Raw genomic sequence first — 18,173 nt, 5'->3', positions numbered from 1 at the left:
CAGCAATGAGCTAATCAGGCTTTTGGCTCCTACATTCCTGGCCAAGAGCTCCACTGGAATTAATAGTGTCACTGCAGCAAAGCAGGGTCCTCGCAAAGGTTGCTCTTTCTTTTCCCTTGTCATATGCTGGCCTTTGCTTTCATCAGATGAGCCGTAAGCCCCTTCTCCTCCAGAAGGTCTTCCCAGGCTGAGGCTCTGAGATGTGATGCTAGAATTTCAGCCCAACAGATTATTTACTGAAAAGCCCTGTCCTGACTGCTGCTGAGGATGTAAGTACAGGGGAGAGTCTTTCCGTGTAATCCAGGGAGCATGTAATCCACTTGGGGGTGGGGCATGATGCCTGAACACATGTGTCCTCAGTACCATGAAGTGCCAGCCACACATCATCAGAGAAGAGCACGAAAAGTATGTGGAGCTCCTGTATGGGGAGGCAGGCACTTTGGAAGGATGGAAGAAGGCCTTGGAGAGGATGGGCATCTCATCTGCGTCTTGGAGACTGCGGAATGCAGGCTGGCACATGGGAGGTCGGCAGTAGGTGATAGCTGTCCTAGCTTTATTGCTACACTTCTGTTTTCTAACTAGTAAAATAGAAAAAAGTGTCTTGCCCATCTGCCGGGGCCTAGCTTGTGAGATGACAGGGAGCCGCCTGGGGAAGGCGCCCAGGCAGGGTGGGCACCTGGCGGCTGGTGCGCGGCGACCGAGGTGTCTGAGAGCCTGGGTGTTGTCCGCCCTCTGCCACTTCTGCTGCCAGAGTGGATGGAGGAAGCGCCCTCTGTAGCGTGTGGAAATGAATAGTATATGTCTGATTAAGAAAGAGCCGCGGCGACATGCTCTGTCTCTGTCTTACTCGTAAGATACTCTAAGTAGGGAAACAACCTCTTTGTGATTTTTGAAAAGTGTTTAGTGTGATAAGGGGAAAAGTAAAAAAGTAAAAACAATGAAATCAATAGAGAGGGTATTCTCAAAAAGTTTGTGCCAGAGCAGGAATTCAAAAAGATGTTTAAAGGAATTGTTCCTGGCTCTGTGGGATCACAGCGCACACACCACAAATCTGCTCTCCATTCAACTCCTCTACCACTGACGGGCATCTGGGGTTTCCAGTTTGGGGCTATTAAGAATAAAACTTCTCTGACTTTTCTTGTAGGTTTCTTTGGGCCAACATAGATACACATTTCTCTTGCATATGTATCCAGAAGTGGAATTGTTGTGTCATAGGGTTGGTGTCTGTTTATTTTTAGTAGGTAATTGCCAGACAGTTTTTCAAAGTGGTAAAGCCAGTTTGCAACCTGTCCAAAGATGCATGAGAATTCAGTTGCTCTGCACCCTCCACAACACTTGCTGGTTTCCGTCCTTTTCACGTCTGCCTTTCTGGAGTTGTGTGCTGGTGTCTCACTGTGGCTTTAGTCTCCATTTGCCTGATCACTGATAACGTGTGTTTCTTCCCACACCACCAAGCAATTCTTCAACATCAGCTGTATATCCTGCAGTCCCACTCAACTATGACACCATCTACCTGGAGACAGCATCAGATTCCACAGGCCAAGGGCTCAGTCTCACCAGGCCGTCCCTGTCCCCCTTTAGATGCCAATCACAAGTCCAAGTTGTTACCTGTGCTTCTGACCAACTGGCTGTAAACTGGAGGTTCCCATGACCCACCTCCTTGGGTTTGATTAATTTGCTAGAGTGACTCACAGAACTCAGAGAAACATTTACTTATGTTACCAGTTGATTGTAAAGGATACAGATGAACTGCCAGATGGAAGAGATTCGTAAGGTAAGGTATGTGGGAAGGGGCTTGAAGCTCCTGTGCTCTCCGGGTCCACCGCTTTCCCCTCAGCTCTACCTGGTCACCGACCGGGAAGGTCTCCAAAGCCCGAAGCCTAGCCTTTTGGATTTTTATGGAGGCTTCGTTACCCAGGCATAATTGATTAAATCATTTGCCATTGATGTTGGAGCTCAATCTCCAGCCCCTCTCCCTTCCCTGGAAAGGTCCAGCCCTCTAATCATGTGGTTGGATCCCCTGGCCACCAGGTCCCATCCTTGGGTTACCTAGGGACTTTCTAAAAGTTATTTCATTAACATAGCAAAAGATACCTTTATCCCTCTTTCACTTCAGGAAATTCCAAGGGTTTTAGGAGCTCTTTGCCAAGAATGGGGATAAAGACCAAATATGTATTTCTTGTGGTAAATCACATTGAGCACTTCTGTATGTTACTGTCCATTTGAAGGTCCTCTTTTGTGAAGTGCTTGCTCAAGTCTCCTGTCCATTTTTGGTTTGTTCTCTCTTTTTTTTAAAATTGTAGTGGTTTTTGTATGTCCTGGAGACAAATTCTTTGTTTAATATATACATTGCAAACATCTTCCCCCAGTGGGTAGCCTGTCTTTTCGCTCTTTTAATGATGTCTTTTGATAAATAGAAGTTCTTATTAGTAAGTTCAATTTATCCGTCTTTTCTTTTATGAGTAATGTTTAGTGTGTCTGGTTTAAGAAAAATTTGTTTACCCCAAGGCCATGACGATATTCTTCCGTGTCTCCCTCTAGAACCTTTATTATATTCCTTTAACATTTAGGTCCAGTCCAGTTGTGTCTAGTGTGAGATATAAGTCCAGGTTCCCGTTTTCTATGTGGATATCCAGTTCATCTAGTCTCATTTACTGAAAAGACTATTTTCCCCGCCAAATTACAGGTGGTACCTTTGCAGAAGATCAAGTGCCCTTATGGATCAAGGTCCAGTAAGGAGACAGTAGTTACACCAGTAATTTGAATAGGGGACATTTACTATAAAGAATCGTTAACTAGCAAAGGATTAACTATCAAACAGGGTAGAGAGTAAGGTTGCTGTAAAGAATACAGGAATAGCAGATGTAGGGAGCAGCCGCTACCTCTGGAGCTGAGGGGAAGTACCTGGAGATGGAACAGACTCAGAAGAGGGTCTCCCCAACAAGTCTAAGGTTCAGCATTGCTGGAGAAGTCATGGCTGTGACCCACTGGAGAAATTCACTGAGGCTCTTCAAGCTGGGGTTGGCTGCTGTGGTGCCCGTGATACACTAGGAAGTCACCTGCAGGGATGCCTGCTGTACTCATTGAGAAACTGCCCCCTGGCCTTCATGCTACAGAGCAAGAAAAAAAAACAAAACCCTGGAACCTGAAAGAGAACCCCCTTCCTCTTGCAGTGCTCTCTCCTGACAATGCCATGACTGTGTCAGCTGGCCGTGGAGAAATGTTCTTAGGGTCCAGCACTAGTACCACAAAAACAGAGCAAAGATGGGTGATTTGGGGCCGAGAGGCAATAAATAGATAATGGGCACACCTTCCATGTGTGGGTCTGTTTCTTGGCTATGTTCTGTTTCATTGATCTATTTCTCCATCTGTCAGAGCCACTATACTGATTACTGTAGCTTTACAGTTCTCATCCTGATAATGGCTGGTGGGGTCCTCCACCTGTGTTTGTCTAGAGTGGCCGCACTACTCTTAAGTTCTTTGCATATCTTTATCATTTTAGAATCAGCATACCAATTCCTACAAAAAATCTGTTAGGATTTTCATTGGTGTGTTTTGGTTCCGTAGATCAGTTCAGAGGAGAATTGACATGTTTATAATACTGAGTCTTCTAAATCAAAGAATATGGTTTATTCCTTCTTGTATGTTGTCTTTAATGTTTTCCAATGATGTTTTGTTGTTTTTAATGTAGAGGTCTTGCATAGGTTTTGCTTGATTTATTTCTGAAAATTTTTTTGATGATATTGCTGTTACTATATAGAAATGCAGGTGGGTTTTGCATATTGACCTTCTATCCAGTGACCTTGCTAAATTTACTTAAGAAATGTTGGTGTAATGGTGTATTAAGATCTTCAACTATGATCGCAGATTTATCTATTCCTCTTTCTAGTTCTGTTTTTGCTTTGTATATTTTAAACAGACAATATTAGTTACATACCAATTTAGGGTCTTATGGTTTCTTATTGAATTGACCCTTTTATCATTGTGAAGTGTCCTTCTTTTTCTCTGCTCTTATGTTTTGCCTTAAGGTATTTTTGTCTGATGATAATAAAGCCACTGCAGCTTTGCGTTACTTAGTGTTCATGTGGTACAGCTTTTTCTATTCTTTCAACCTACAGTAAGGACTGTATCCTTACTTTCATTTTTTAAATTATTATTATTTTTAAATTTTATTTATTTTTTTTGGCGGCGTTGGGTCTTCGTTGCTGCACACGGGCTTTCTGTAGCTGTGGTGAGCGGAGGCTACTCTTCTTGCGGTGCGCAGGCTTCTCATAGCGGTGGCTTCTCTTGTTGCGGCGCACAAGCTCTAGGCGTGCGGGCTTCAGTAGTTGTGGCTCATGGGCTCTAGAGCGCAGGCTCAGTAGTTGTGGTGCACCGGCTTTGTTGCTCCATGGCATGTGGGATCTTCCCTGACCAGGGCTCGAACCCGTGTCCACTGCATTGGCAGGCGGATTCTTAACCACTGCACCACCAGGGAAGTCCCTGCATCCTTACTTTTAAATTATGCTTGTTTTGAACAGAATATAATAATTTTTATTCATTTTAGTTGGAGTGTTTAATCTATTTACATTTAATTTGATTTTTGAAATGTTGGGTTTAATTCTACCATTTTACTGTTTGTTTTCTTTTTGTTCCACCGGTTCTTTATTCCTTTATTCCCCCTTTCCTGCCTTCATTTGGATCAATCAGGTATTTTTTATTTCATTCTTTTAATCTTCTGGATTCTTATTTATTCTTACATTAAAAGTTACCCAAGAGATTTCAATTACATCATGACTTATTACAGATTCCTCTGATATGGTCATATATTTCTGCTTCTATGTGTAAGTCCAACATGACATTATTTCTGTTTTAAGCAGTTGATATTTTAAAATATTTGTTCACATATTTACCCTTTATGGCATTCTTCATTCCTTCCTGTGGTTCTATGCTTGTATTTGGGAATATTTTCTTTCAGCCTGAAGAACTAAAAGTATTTTTGTAGTGCAGGTCTATTGATGACAAATTCTCTTGACCTTTGCCTGAGAACACATTTAGGTTCCCTTCGTTTCTGAAAATTAATTTCACTGGGTATAGAATTATACGTTGACAGTTGTTTTCTTTTAGCATTTTAAATATGTCAGCATTTTCAACATGTTCTCTAAGTCTTCTGGCTTTTATAGTGCTTGTTGAAAAGTCAGCCTTTTGTTTTGCTGTTGTTTCAAAGAAAAGGTGTGTTTTTTTCTTTGCCTGATTTTAAGATTTTCTGTCATCGTGCCTGTGTCTGTGCATGTATACATGCATGTGCATGTGTTTTGTGTTTATCCTACTTGGGGTTCATGGGACTTTTTGAACTATGCATTGTCTTTAATAAGGCTTGGAAAATTCTCAGCCATTATTCATTCAAATGCTGCTGTTACCCCGTTCTTTTCCACTCTCTTTCTCATTACACGTATGTGAGACTTTTTGACTGTGTCCCACACATTCTTATGCTTCGTACTGTTTTCATTCTTTTTTTATATTTTTTTCTCTCTGAATTTCAGTTTTAGATCCAAATATCCAAAAGTTTGGATATTTTCTATTGGACCTGTCTGAGTTCCTCTAATTGTGTCTTTACTTCTGGCTGCTTTTCTTTTAAAGACATCCAATAAGTTCTTAATATTATATTGTTCAATTATAGAATGTCAATTTGACTACTTTTCTATAGATTCCAAGACTATTGAAATTTTTCATCTTTTCATCCATTTGTTTCTCTCTTCCTGTTTTTAAACATTTTAATCAGTTTTTTCTTATAAAATTTATTTACATAAATACACTACATCCATTTAAGGTGTACAGTTTTGACAGTTGTGTACAGCCATGAGACAGAGCATTTCCGTCACCCCAAAAGATTCCTTGTGTCCATTTACAGTCCATTCCTTGTTCTGCCTTTGGGTCCCAGGAAAGTACAGACATACTTTTTGTCATTTTAGAGTAGTTTGTATTTTGTATTAATGTAACCATACACTATGTACTCTTTTTTTGTCTGGCTTCTTTCACTCAGCGTGATAATTTTGAGATTCATTCATGCTGTGGGTATCAGCACAGTGTTGAATAGCAGTGGTGAGTGTGGACAACCTTGCCTTGTTGCTAGTCTTAGGTATGAAGTTAGCTGTAGGTTTTTAGTTGGTGCCCTTTATTAGGTTGAGAGAATTCCTGTCCCTGGTTTGTTTAGAATTTTTATCATCAGTGAGTGCTGAATTTTGTCAAAGGTTTTTCTGCATCTATTGAGATGATCATCTGGTTTTTCTCCTTTATTCTGTCAATATGGTAAATTACATTGAATGATGAATGTTAAACCAACTTTGAATTCTTGGGATAAACCTCATTTGGTTGTGATCTTTTTCCTTTTAAAATATTTCTGGATTCGATTTGAGAATGTTTTAAGGATTTTAGTTTCTAGTTACATGAGGGATAGTGTTCTGGAGGTTTTTTTCTTATAATGTCTGGTTTTGTTATCAAGATAATATTGGCCTCATAAAATACATTTGGAGTGTTCTCTCCTCTCCTGTTTTCTGGAAGAGTTGGTTTATAATTAGTGTTATTTCATTCATAAATGTTTGGTAGAATTTACCAGTGTAGCCCTCAGATCTTAGAGTTTTTAACTAGGAATTCAGTTTATATAATCAGTATGGCCCTGTGCGGGTTATCTGTTTCTTTTTGGATGAGCTTTGGTAGTTGTTGTCTTTCAAGGAATTTTACCAATTCTTCTAAGTTGAATTTATTGCCTAAAGTAGTTCAGGATAGTCTCTTATTATTCTTTTATTGTCTGTAGGACCTGTAGAGATAATTCCTCTGTCATTCTTGTTATTGATGATTTATACCCTCATTATATTATTATCTTGATTATTCTAACTGTGAGTTATTATACATTTATACATTTTGTTGATCTTTTCAAAGAACCAGCTTTTAGCTTGGATACTTTTCTCCATGCCTTTAAAAAATATTGTTGATTTCTGCTCATTGTTTCTTTCTTTCAACTTACTTTGGGTTTACATTGCTCTCTCTTTTTTTTTTCTGAGCTCCTTGAGATGGACTCTAAGACCACTGTTTAGAAATCTCTAGTTTGTCCCTGATCTTGAGAATGGCCTTCCTGGGTTCTTGACCAAAACGCTTACACGTCCCTGTCTCCTCAGCCCTGAAAGTTCAACCAGTTAAAAGATTTTGGGCTCCTGCCACACACTGATGGGTGCAAAATCTGGCAAATGACTTGAGGGGGAGATGGATTGGATACTTACTGCAGGCCCCTTTCCTTTAGTGTGACTTGGTCCCCTACACATGTGAAGATATGGGGAGAAACATCAGTCTGTCTTGCTGGCCCAGTCCCCTGGCCTTTTGCATAGTCCCAGAACTCAGCAGTTGTCTGGTGGGGAGAACAGGCCTTGTGTTGGATGCTCCTTTAGTTTCCAGTCTGTTGCAGGCCTTGAGGCTACAAAAAAGCTCTGTTGGTTTTTCTTTCCAACCATAGAATCCCTTAGCTTGGACCAAGCCTCATTCTTAGCCAGTGTTCAGAATTAGCAGCTTATTTTTAGCTTATCTAGAAGGGCTCTTCCTTGTGAGGAATTTTAATTCATTTAGTCTTCATTGCTTTGATGGTGTTAGAAATACAGCTTTTGAAACTTATAACTAAAAAAAATCTTCTTGCTCCATTGGTGGTATTGGCCCACTCTGACCACAACATTGTAATAGAAAGCAGAATCCCCCTCCTCTTTGAATAATTTATATACAATGAAATGCATCTATTTTAAGTATACAGATTAATAAATCTTGATATATGTATATTTCTTGTAACTACCACCACAGTCAAGGTATAGAACATCATCCCAAAAGGTCTGGTGCCCCTTTCCATTCAGATATTCTTTTGTCACTGTTGATACGATTCACTTTTTCCAGAATTTCATGTAAATGGAATCATACAGTGTGTACTGGCTTCTTTTTTGTTTCTTGCTTCTTTCTTTCAGCATCTGTGCATTTGAGATTCATGCATGTTGTGTGAATGTGTTTTGTTCCCTTTACAGCTGAGTACCATTCCATTGTAAGATATGTTTGTTTATTTGCCTATTGATAGACATTTTGATTGTTTATAGTTTTTGGCTATTATAAATAAAGCTGCTATGGATACTTGTGTACATGTCCTTGTGTGAGAATATGTTATCATTTCTCTTGTGTAAATATCTAGGAGTGGAGAGTGGCTAGGTGGAATGTTAAGTGCTATGGAAGTGCTATTACAAGGATCTACCTGTTTTCCAAAGTTGTTGAATGATTTTACACTCCTTGTGGCCACGTATGACAGTTCCAGTTTACTGCTATTTGTATCAGTACTTGTTATTGTCAGTCATTCTGTTTTAGCCATTCTACTAAATGTGTATTGGTATCTCATCCTGACTATAGTTTTTATTTTCCTAAAGACTAATGATAGATATTAGTATCTCATTGTGATCTTAATTATTTTCCTGAGGACTAATGATGACAAGCTTCTTTTTCATATGCTTCTTAGCTGTTTGTATGTCTTCCATGATGTATCTGTTGAAATATTTTGCTATTTTTTAAATGGGTTGTTGTTTCCTTATTATTGAGTTACGAAAAGTTCTTTGTGTATTCTGAATTCTGAGTTCTTTTTTCATATATATGTATGAGAAATCTTTTTTCCATCTGTTATTTGCCTTTTCATTTTGTAAATAGTGTCTTTCAAAGAGCAGAATTTTAAAATTTTGATGAAATAGAAATTATCATTTTTTCCTTTGATTGGTATATTGCTTTTTATTGATGTATCTAAGAAATTCTACTCTACCCCAAAGTCCAAGAAGAAAGATTTTTTTCTTAGTTTTCTTCCAAAAGTTCCACAGATTTAGCTTTTATATTTAGGTTACCTTTTGTGTATGGTGTTAGGTAAGGATCGAGGTTCATTTATATTATATATATGTATATAAATACCCAGTTCTTCTGACACAGTTTTTGGAAATCCTTTCCCCATTGAAATGTCTTTGCATCTTTATCAAAAATCAATTGATCATAAATGCTTGGGCCTATTTTGAGGTTCTCTTTTCTGTTCCATTTATAAGCCTATGTTTATACTAATATCACACTGTATTGATTACTGGATATCCAAAATCAGGTAAACTAAATCCTCCAACTTTGTTCTTATTTTTCCAAATAGTTGTGACAATTCTAGGTCTTTGCTTTTTTTTTTTTTTTAATTTTAGAATCAGCTTCTTAACTTCTTCCAAAAATTCTACTAGGATTTTGATTGAGATTGCATTGAATCTGTAGGTCAATTCATACAGAATTGACATCTTAGCAATACTGAATCTTCCAATCAATGCATATTGTAATCTCTCCATTTATTAAGTCTTTAATTTCTCTCAGCAGAGTCTTGGGGTTTTCAGTATATAATTCTTGCATGTATTTTGTTAAATTTATCCCCTCAAACATTTTGTGTTTCTGGATACTATTATAAATGGTAGTTTTAAAAGATATTCATTTCTAATTATTAGCTAGTATATAATTGTTTTTGTATTCTAAACTTATATCCTCTACTTAGCCAAAGTCACTTATTAATTTTAATAATCTTTTTCTCCATGGTCTTGTCATCTGCAAACAAAGATAGTTTTACTTACTCCTTTCCAATATGTATGGCTTTTATTTCTTTTTCCCACCTTACTGTCTAGGACCTCCAGTATAATATTAAATAGAAGTGGTGAGAAAGGATGTTTTTGTCTTGTTTTTTATCTTAGGGGGAAAGCAGTCAGTCATTCACCATTAATTATAATGTTTTATAATGTTAACAGGTTTTTCATAGATTCGTTTATCAGCTTGAGGAAATTTTCTTCTCTTTCTTGTTTCCTAAATTAAAAAAATTTTTATCATGAATGTTTGTTGAATTTTGTCAAGTGCTTTTTCTGCATTTATTGAAATAATTGTAGATTATTTTTCCTTTGTTCTGTTAATATTTGAATTTTATTGATTGAACTTTGAATGTTAAGCTAACTTTACGTTCCTAGGTTGAACTCAACTTGGCCCTGATGGACTGTTTGTTTTTAAAGAAAAATATATCTAGCCATTTTTCTGAGTTTGATTTGCTGGTACTTTTTTTTTGGTTTGACTTTGCTAATCAGTCTTTTTTTTCTTTTTGGCTGCGTTGGATCTTCGTTGCTGTGCGTGGGCTTTTCTCTAGTTGTGGCTAGCGGGGGCTACTCTTTGTTGTGGTGTGCAGGCTTCTCATTGTGGTGGCTTCTCTTGTTGCGGAGCACAGGCTCTAGGCATGCGGGCTTCAGTAGTTGCGGTGCGTGGGCTCACTAGTTGTGGTGCGTGGGCTCAGTAGTTGAGGCTCATGGGCTCTAGAGTGCAGGCTTAGTAGTTGTGGCACACCAGCTTAGTTGTGGCACACCAGCTTAGTTGCTCCGTGGCATGTGAGATCTTCCTGGGCCAGGGATCAAACCTGTGTCCCCCGCACTGGCAGGCAGATTCTTAACCACTGTGCCACAAGGGAAGTCCCTGATGAAAATTTGTAAAGGACTTTTATGTCTGTGATCATGAGGGAAATTGTTCAGTAGTTTTCTTTTCTTGTAGTATCTTTGCCTGGTTTTGTGACGGGATAAAGCTGGCCTCATTAAATGTATGAGGCAGTGTTCCTTCCTCTATTTTTTGAAAGAGTTTGTGTTCAGTTGTATTATTTTTTTCCTTAAATTTTTGATAGAATTCATCCAGGCCTCAAATTTCCTTTGTGAGAAGGTTTTTAATTAAGATTTTAGCTTTTTAAGCTTTTCAGATTTTTGTGTCCTGAGTCAGTTTTAGTAATTTGTGTTTTGTAAGGTACTGATTTTTCTAAGTTATCAAGTTCAGTGATATCAAGTTTATCAGCGATAAACTGAGCGTGGGCTCAGTTGTTGTGGCTCACGGGCTCAGTAGTTGTGGCACGCGGGCTCAGTAGTTGTGGCTTGTGGGCTCTAGAGTGCAGGCTCAGTAGTTGTGGTGCACAGGCTTAGTTGCTCTGCGGCATGTGGAATCTTTCTGGACCAGGGATCGAACCTGTGTCCCCTGCATTGGCAGGCGGATTCTTAACCACTGCACCACCAGGGAAGCCTGTGTTTTTCTAGCTTCTTAAGGTAGAAGCTAAGATAAATGATTTTGGATTTTTTTTCTCTTCTGATAGTAGTATTTAGACCTATTAAATTTCCCTCAAAACACTGCTTTATCTGTATCCCACGTATTTTTTAAACTTTTCATTTTGAAATAATTATAGACTCACAGGAAGTTGTAAAAATAGTATGAAGAATTCTGTGTATCCTTCACCTACTTTCCCCCAATGGTGACATGTTACATATGTATAGTACAATATCAAATTCAGGGAATTGACATTGATATATTGACATTGACATACCGTTAACTAGAACACAGACATTACTCAGCTTTCATTGTATTTTTAACCTGCATATTTCTGTGTGTGTTTGTGTGTAGAGTTCTGTGCAGTTTTATCCCAGTTGTAGTTTCATGTAATCAACACCACAGTTAAGATGCATAATTGTTTCATTACCAAAAGGACTCCCTTTGCCACCTTTCTGTATTTTCATCCCTCCTGCATCCCATCCACTCTCCGTGACCCTTGGAAACTACTAATCTGTTCTCCATCTCTATCGTTTTTGTCATTTTGCTAATGTTATGTAAGTGGAATTATATAGTATGCAGCCTTTGGGGATTAGCCCTTTTCTCCTAAACATTCTGTTCTTCGGGTACTTCCAGGTTGTTCCATGCATCAGTAATTCATTTCTTTGTATTGCTGAGTAGTATTCATTGTGTGGATGTACCAGAGTTTGCTCAACCATTCATTTGTTGAAGGGCATTTAGATTGCTTCCAGTATTGCTACTAAGAATAAAGCTGCTATGAACATTCATGTACACGTTTTTCTGTGAACATAAAATTTCATTGCTGGAACAGATGCCCAGGAGTACAACTTCTGGGTCACGTGATGGTTGCAACTTTAATTAGAAACTGCCAAATGATTTTCCAGATTGGCCATATCATTTTATATTGCCACTGGAAATTTATGACTATCCTTGTATTTTGCTATCTTGTATGTTCATTTTCAGTCAGTTCAAGATGCTTTCTAAAATTCTTTGTGGTATCTTCTTTGTCCCATGAGTCTTTTAGAAATGTGGCCTTTTATTTACAAATATTTAGGGTTTTCTAGATAACTCTCTGTTCCTGATTTTTAATTTAATTCAGAAAATATACTTTGTATTATTTTAAACTTTTCCATGTTCACTTGAAATTATTTTGTATTATTCAGTTATTGGCTGGAGTGTTCCAAAAGTTTCAGTTAGGACAAATTGATTGATGATATTGTTCAGATCTTCTGTTCTCTTATTGATTTCATGTCTACTTGATTTATCAAGTACAGAGAGAGGAGTATTATATCTACTTTTAATTTTGTCAGTTATTGTGTGCATATACATGTAGTATTGGTATGTCTTCTTAATAGGTTGACATTTTTATGATTATGAAATATATTTATGGTTAGTGTTTGCGTGGCTTATCTTTTTCCATTCTTTTTTTTTTTAAACCTGTTTTTACCTCTATATTTAAACTGGGTTTTATTTTAGACAGCTTATTGTTAGGTCTTGCTTTTACCCTGTCTTTGTCTTTTGATTGGAATGTTTTGACCATTTACATTTATTGTAACTTTGATATGGTTAGGTTTGACTCTACTGTCTTGCTACTTGTTTTTTTATTTATATCTTCTTTATTTTGGTGGCTACTCACCTGGTATCATTTTAATTCCTCCTGAAGAAAGTCCTCTGACATATCTTGTTGCTTAAGTTTGCTGGTGACAAACTCTTTCAGCTTATATTGAACTAAAAAAGTTATTTCTCCTCAATTTTTTTTTTGGCCATGCTGTGCAGCTTGGTTCCGCAATCAGGGATTGAACCCATGCCCTCGGCAGTGAAAGTGCAGAGTCCTAACCATTGGACCACCAGGGAATTCCCTCTCCTTAATTTTAAAGACTTTTTTTGAGAGTAAAATTTTAGGTTTACAGTCTTTCTTTCAGCACTTAAATTTTTTTGATCCATTGTGTTTGGGCTGTATAATTTCTGATGAGAAACTATGCTCATTCTTATATATCTTTTTTTTTAAGTTTTTATCGGAGTATAGTTGATTTACAATGTTGTGTTAGTTTCAGGTGTACAGCATTATTCTTATATCAGGTGTACAGCATCATTCTTAATATTTCTTCTTCTGTGCTTAAGGTTCTCCTCCCACTCTTTGGTGCCTTAGTGTGGTTTCTTTTATGTTTATCTTTTATTTTTTGCATTTCATTCAGCTTCTTCAATCTGTGGGTATATAGTTTTTTAAATCAAATTTGGAAAATTTTCTGCCATTATTTAGGTGCAATCCTCGGCCATCTCTATTTATTGCCTTGGTGGTTCAACTGGAACTCTTTGCTCTTGCTGGTCAAAATTCTAAATGCCTCCCAGCTCTCTGTTGAACATTGGAAATTGTTCAATTTTTGCTTTGCCTCACTGAGTTTCATGTGTTGCTTAGAATTTGGCAACAGATGAAGGTGACCCCCCCCCCAGTGCAGATTTTTGGAGCTCTTTTTATGTGGCTCTCTTGTCTTCAGAGCCTTCCCTCATATCTCCTCAGCTTCCCTGAGCTCTCATATGTTTCACCACCTCAATAGGCTGTGGTTTTCTTCTTAGGTTCCCCTCCTTGTCGTGCAGTCTGGTAAGTGCTTTCACGGACAAAGGGCAATTATAGGGCTTGCATTTATCACAGTTTTGTGTAGCCCGTTGTCCAATGTCTGAAATCAGTTGTTTCATATATATGTTTTTTACAGTTTTCTGGTTGTTCATAGCAAGAGGATAAGTCCTACCCTGGTTACTTCATCATGTGCAGAAGCAAAAGTCTCCTCTCTTTGTTTTATTTATTAATTTTTTTGTGGTAAAATACACATAACATAAAATTTACTACTTTAACCATTTTTAAGTGTATAGTTCGGTGGTATTACAATAGCCAGGACATGGAAGCAACCTAAGTGTCCATCGACAGATGAATGGATAAAGAAGATGTAGCACATATATACAGTGGAATATTACTCAGCCATAAAAGAAATGAAATTGAGTTATTTGTAGTGAGGTGGATGGACCTAGAGTCTGTCATACAAAGTGAAGTAAGTCAGAAAGATAAAAACAAATACCATATGCTAACACATATATACGGAATCTAAAAAAAACCAAAAGGTTCTAAAGAACCTAGGGGCAGGACAGGAATAAAGATGCAGATGTAGAGAATGGACTTGAAGACATGGGGAGTGGGAAGGGTAAGCTGCGACGAAGTGAGAGAGTGGCATAGACATATATACACTACCAAATGTAAAATAGATAGCTAGTGGGAAGCAGCCGCATAGCACAGGGAGATCAGCTCAGTGCTTTGTGACCACCTAGAGGGGTGGAATAGGGAGGGTGGGAGGGAGATGCAAGAGGGAAGGGATATGGAGATATATGTATATGTATAGCTGATTCACTTTGTTATAAAGCAGAAACTAACACACCATTGTAAAGCAATTATACTCCAAATAAGATGTTAAAAAAAAAAAATAAAGTCTATAATTATAAAAAAAAAAGTGCATTCACATAGTTGTGAAATCATCACAATCACCCGTCTCTAGAATGCTTTTCATCTTGTAAAACTGCAACTCTTTACCCATTACACAATAACTCTTCATTCTCTCCTCACCCCCAACACTGGAAAACCACCATTCTACTTTATATCTCTATGAATTTAACTACATTAGGTACTTCATGTAAGTGGAATCATACAGGATTTGTCCTTTTGTGACTGACTTATTGAACTTCCCTTTGTTTCTTTTTTAAAAAAGTATATCATTTGGTCTTTGTTTATAATGTTAGGATGATAGCTTGCAATACTCAGAATATTTAGCTAGCAAGCTGATATGGGGGAGAGTGGGAGGGATATACGTTGGTGTTTTTTTGTTATTTGGATTTTTTTGGTAGGGGAATAGACTTTTGTGTGTTTTTATTTCATAGCTTGACATAAACTGAACCTCATGTAAGACACTTTATAAATGTTGATGTTAGAGAATTAAACTATAGCACTGCCCATTCATATTCTTTTGGTTTAAAGGACATTGTATGTTCACTGAACTAGTAATTCTCCATCTTGCTTAAGAATTAAACTTAGATCTTTTCCTACCAGTGCCACCATCAGAATTGCTTAAGTTTCATTAATACCTCATATCCTCTTAATTACTTCTATATGATCTTATTTTTAAAAAGTTTTCATTTATCCTCATGATAGCCCTTTTCAAGATATAATATTACCTCCTGGGAGAATTCTTTCCTGATTTCCCTCCAGTATATAATTTTGCCTTTCCATTGTGGTATTTCATATATTTGTCTGTAATCTCCTCTCAGAATCCAATATGCTTATTATGTTTATGTCTCTCCCTACAAGTCCTATTTCCCTAATATCTCCTTACTTTGTTGTTTCTAACCCAAAGCAGGTACTCAGTAAAGATTAATTTAAGGAAGAAAAGTCATCACTATCCTCAATTATAGGTGAAGTCAGTGACTCACCTGTCTCAGGTCTTACTTATTATCTCTCATTTCTTCCTATTCTTTTTTAAACCCACTGCATCTGGATTTCCCTCTTTCTCCACAAAAAAACTTTGTCAGAATCACCAAAGACCTCTTTGACTTTGCTAAATCCAGTGGTCAAGTATTAGTCTTCATATTACTTGACCTATCAGCAGCAGCTGATTCGAGTCATTGATCCCTCTTCCTTAGAACACTTTTTTAAAAAAATTAATTAACTTATTTATTGGCTGTGTTGGGTCTTCCTTGCTGCGGGCTTTCTCTGGTTGCGGCGAGTGGGGTCTAACTCTTCGTTGCGGTGCGCTGGCTTCTCATTACGGTGGCTTCTCTTGTTGCAGAGCACGGGTTCTAGGCATGCAGGCTTCAGTAGTTGCGGCACGTGGGCTCAGTAGTTGTAGCTCATGAGCTCTAGAGTGCAGGCTCAGTAGTTGTGGCACACAGGCTTAGTTGCTCCACGGCATGTGGGATCTTCCTGGACTAGGGCTCGAACCCGTGTCCCCTGCACTGGCAGGTAGATTCTTAACCACTGCACCACCAGGGAAGCCCAGAACACTTTCTTTACGTGGCTTCTGGGACACTCCTCTCTCCTAGCTTTTCTCTTAGATCTCTGATTGCTTCTTCTGAATATCTTTTTGCTGGTTCCTTTCCATATCCCAATCTTCACTGGAGAGTTCAGGGCTACATCCTTGGTACTCTTTTCTTTTTACCTCATTCCCTCAGTGATCTCATCTGATTTCATGGCTTTAAATACAGCCTGTACCCTGATGAATCTTAAATATATCTTTCTAGCCTGAACTCCAGGCTCATGTGCATAAGCCTATGTAACACTGCCATTTGGCTGTATGATGGGCATCTCTTATGTCATATTTGAAAAACAACTCAATCATTGTTCTTTCCTCCTAGTCTGCTTCTTCCTCAGCTTTCTTTTTTTTTTTTTTTTAAATATTTATTTATTTATTTTTGGCTGTGTTGGGTCTTCGTTTCTGTGCGAGGGCTTTCTTTAGTTGAGGCGAGCGGGGTCCACTCTTCATCGCGGTGCACGGGCCTCTCACTGTCGCGGCCTCTCTTGTTGCGGGGCACAAGCTCCAGATGCGCAGGCTCAGTAGTTGTGGCTCACGGGCCTAGTTGCTCCACGGCATGTGGGGTCTTTCCAGACCAGGGCTCGAACCCGTGTCCCCTGCATTGGCAGGCAGACCCTCAACCACTACGCCACCAGGGAAGCTCCCCTCAGCTTTCTTTATAAAAGTTGATGGCAACTCCATTCTTCCACTTGTCAGGCTAAAACCCTGGGACTCATCTTTGACTTTTTTCTCTCATATCCCATGTCTAATATATCTGCAAATTTTGTCTGCACTTTCTTCACAATACATTCAGGATCTAATTGCTTCTTACCACCTCCACTGCTATCACCCTGGCTCCAAGCCACAATTATCTTTCACCTAGATAATCTCATTAGCTTTTTAACAGGTCTTCTTGCTTCAATTTTTGCCCAGTTACAGGTGATTATTCCCATAGTAGTCAGCATGATCTTTCTAAAAATGTTGGTTAACTTCTGCTTCTGGGAAGATGGAGTTGATGTGCTTTTTCCTGTTCCTCCTTCTAAGTACAACTAAAGATCCTGGACATTCTATATTAAACAAACATGGACTCTGGACGATGATGAGAAAAAGTAGGCCACTAGGGGCCTCAGGACCCAAGGGTGACATGGCAGTGAATTAATTGGGTGTTCTCTTTGCCATATACATCACAGACTTCAATCTGAGGAGCTGGCAACCCATAAATACTAGTGGGCATAGAAAAAATGCAACAGAATCCTGCTCTCTCTAGCCAAAGGACCAGGAGAGAGACAGCCTAGCAAAAAAGAAAACTTTCAGAGAATAACTGCCCTACTCCAAACAAACAGCACAGAAAATTTTAGCCATTATTTCTTCAAGTACTTTTTTAGTTCTGCTATTTTTCTCCACTTCTTTTGGGATTCTGATGGCATGATTGTTAGTTCTTTTGTCATGGTGCCACAGGTCTCTGAGCTTCTGTGTATATATTTATTTTTCAGTCTGTTCTCTCTCAGTTGTTCAGAGTGAGTAATTTTATAAAATTCTGTCTTCCGTTTCACTGATCCTTTTTTCTGACTCCTCCTTTTTTGCTGTTGAGCCCATCCACTGAGTTTTTCATTTTGGTTATTGTATTTTCCAAAAGATATAAAAGGAGTGAGCACTTCCCAATTCATTTTATAAAGCTACTATTACCCTGGTATTAAAGCCAGAAAAAGACATTAAAAAATATAGACCAACATCTTTCATGAATATAGATGCAAAAATCCTTGGCAAAATATTAGCAAACAGAATTCAGCAATACATACAAAGAAGTGTGCACCACGACCAAGTGGGGTTTGTACCAGGGATGCAAGCCTGGTTCAATATTTGAAAATCAACTAGTGTGATATGCCATATTAACAGAATAAATAAGAAAATCAAATAATCATATCACTCAATGTAATGAAGCATGTGACAAAATCCAACATCTAATTAAAAACTCGCAGAAAA

At 38.2% G+C, this 18,173-nt stretch overlaps 1 protein-coding gene across 17 annotated transcripts in view; it reads left to right on the top strand.

Annotated features, from left to right (window-relative positions):
• The window catches only part of PCBP3 (poly(rC) binding protein 3), a 213,296-nt gene that overhangs the window by 36,326 nt on the left and 158,797 nt on the right, over positions 1–18,173 (top strand). For 2 of the 17 annotated variants that reach the window (XM_082392505.1, XM_082392516.1), the window contains exon 1: positions 76–269. The exons of 14 other annotated variants lie outside the window; for them this stretch is intronic. The gene's annotated coding sequence lies outside the window, so the exon portion shown is untranslated. Of the gene's footprint in view, positions 1–60; positions 270–18,173 lie in introns of those variants that run through there. One more of the 17 variants, XM_082392502.1, reaches the window with a different exon arrangement.

Source organism: Balaenoptera borealis (assembly GCF_965194805.1).
Source record: "Balaenoptera borealis genome assembly, chromosome: 5".
NCBI classification, from domain to species: domain Eukaryota; kingdom Metazoa; phylum Chordata; class Mammalia; order Artiodactyla; family Balaenopteridae; genus Balaenoptera; species Balaenoptera borealis.
This window is presented reverse-complemented; position numbering and strand designations above follow the sequence as displayed.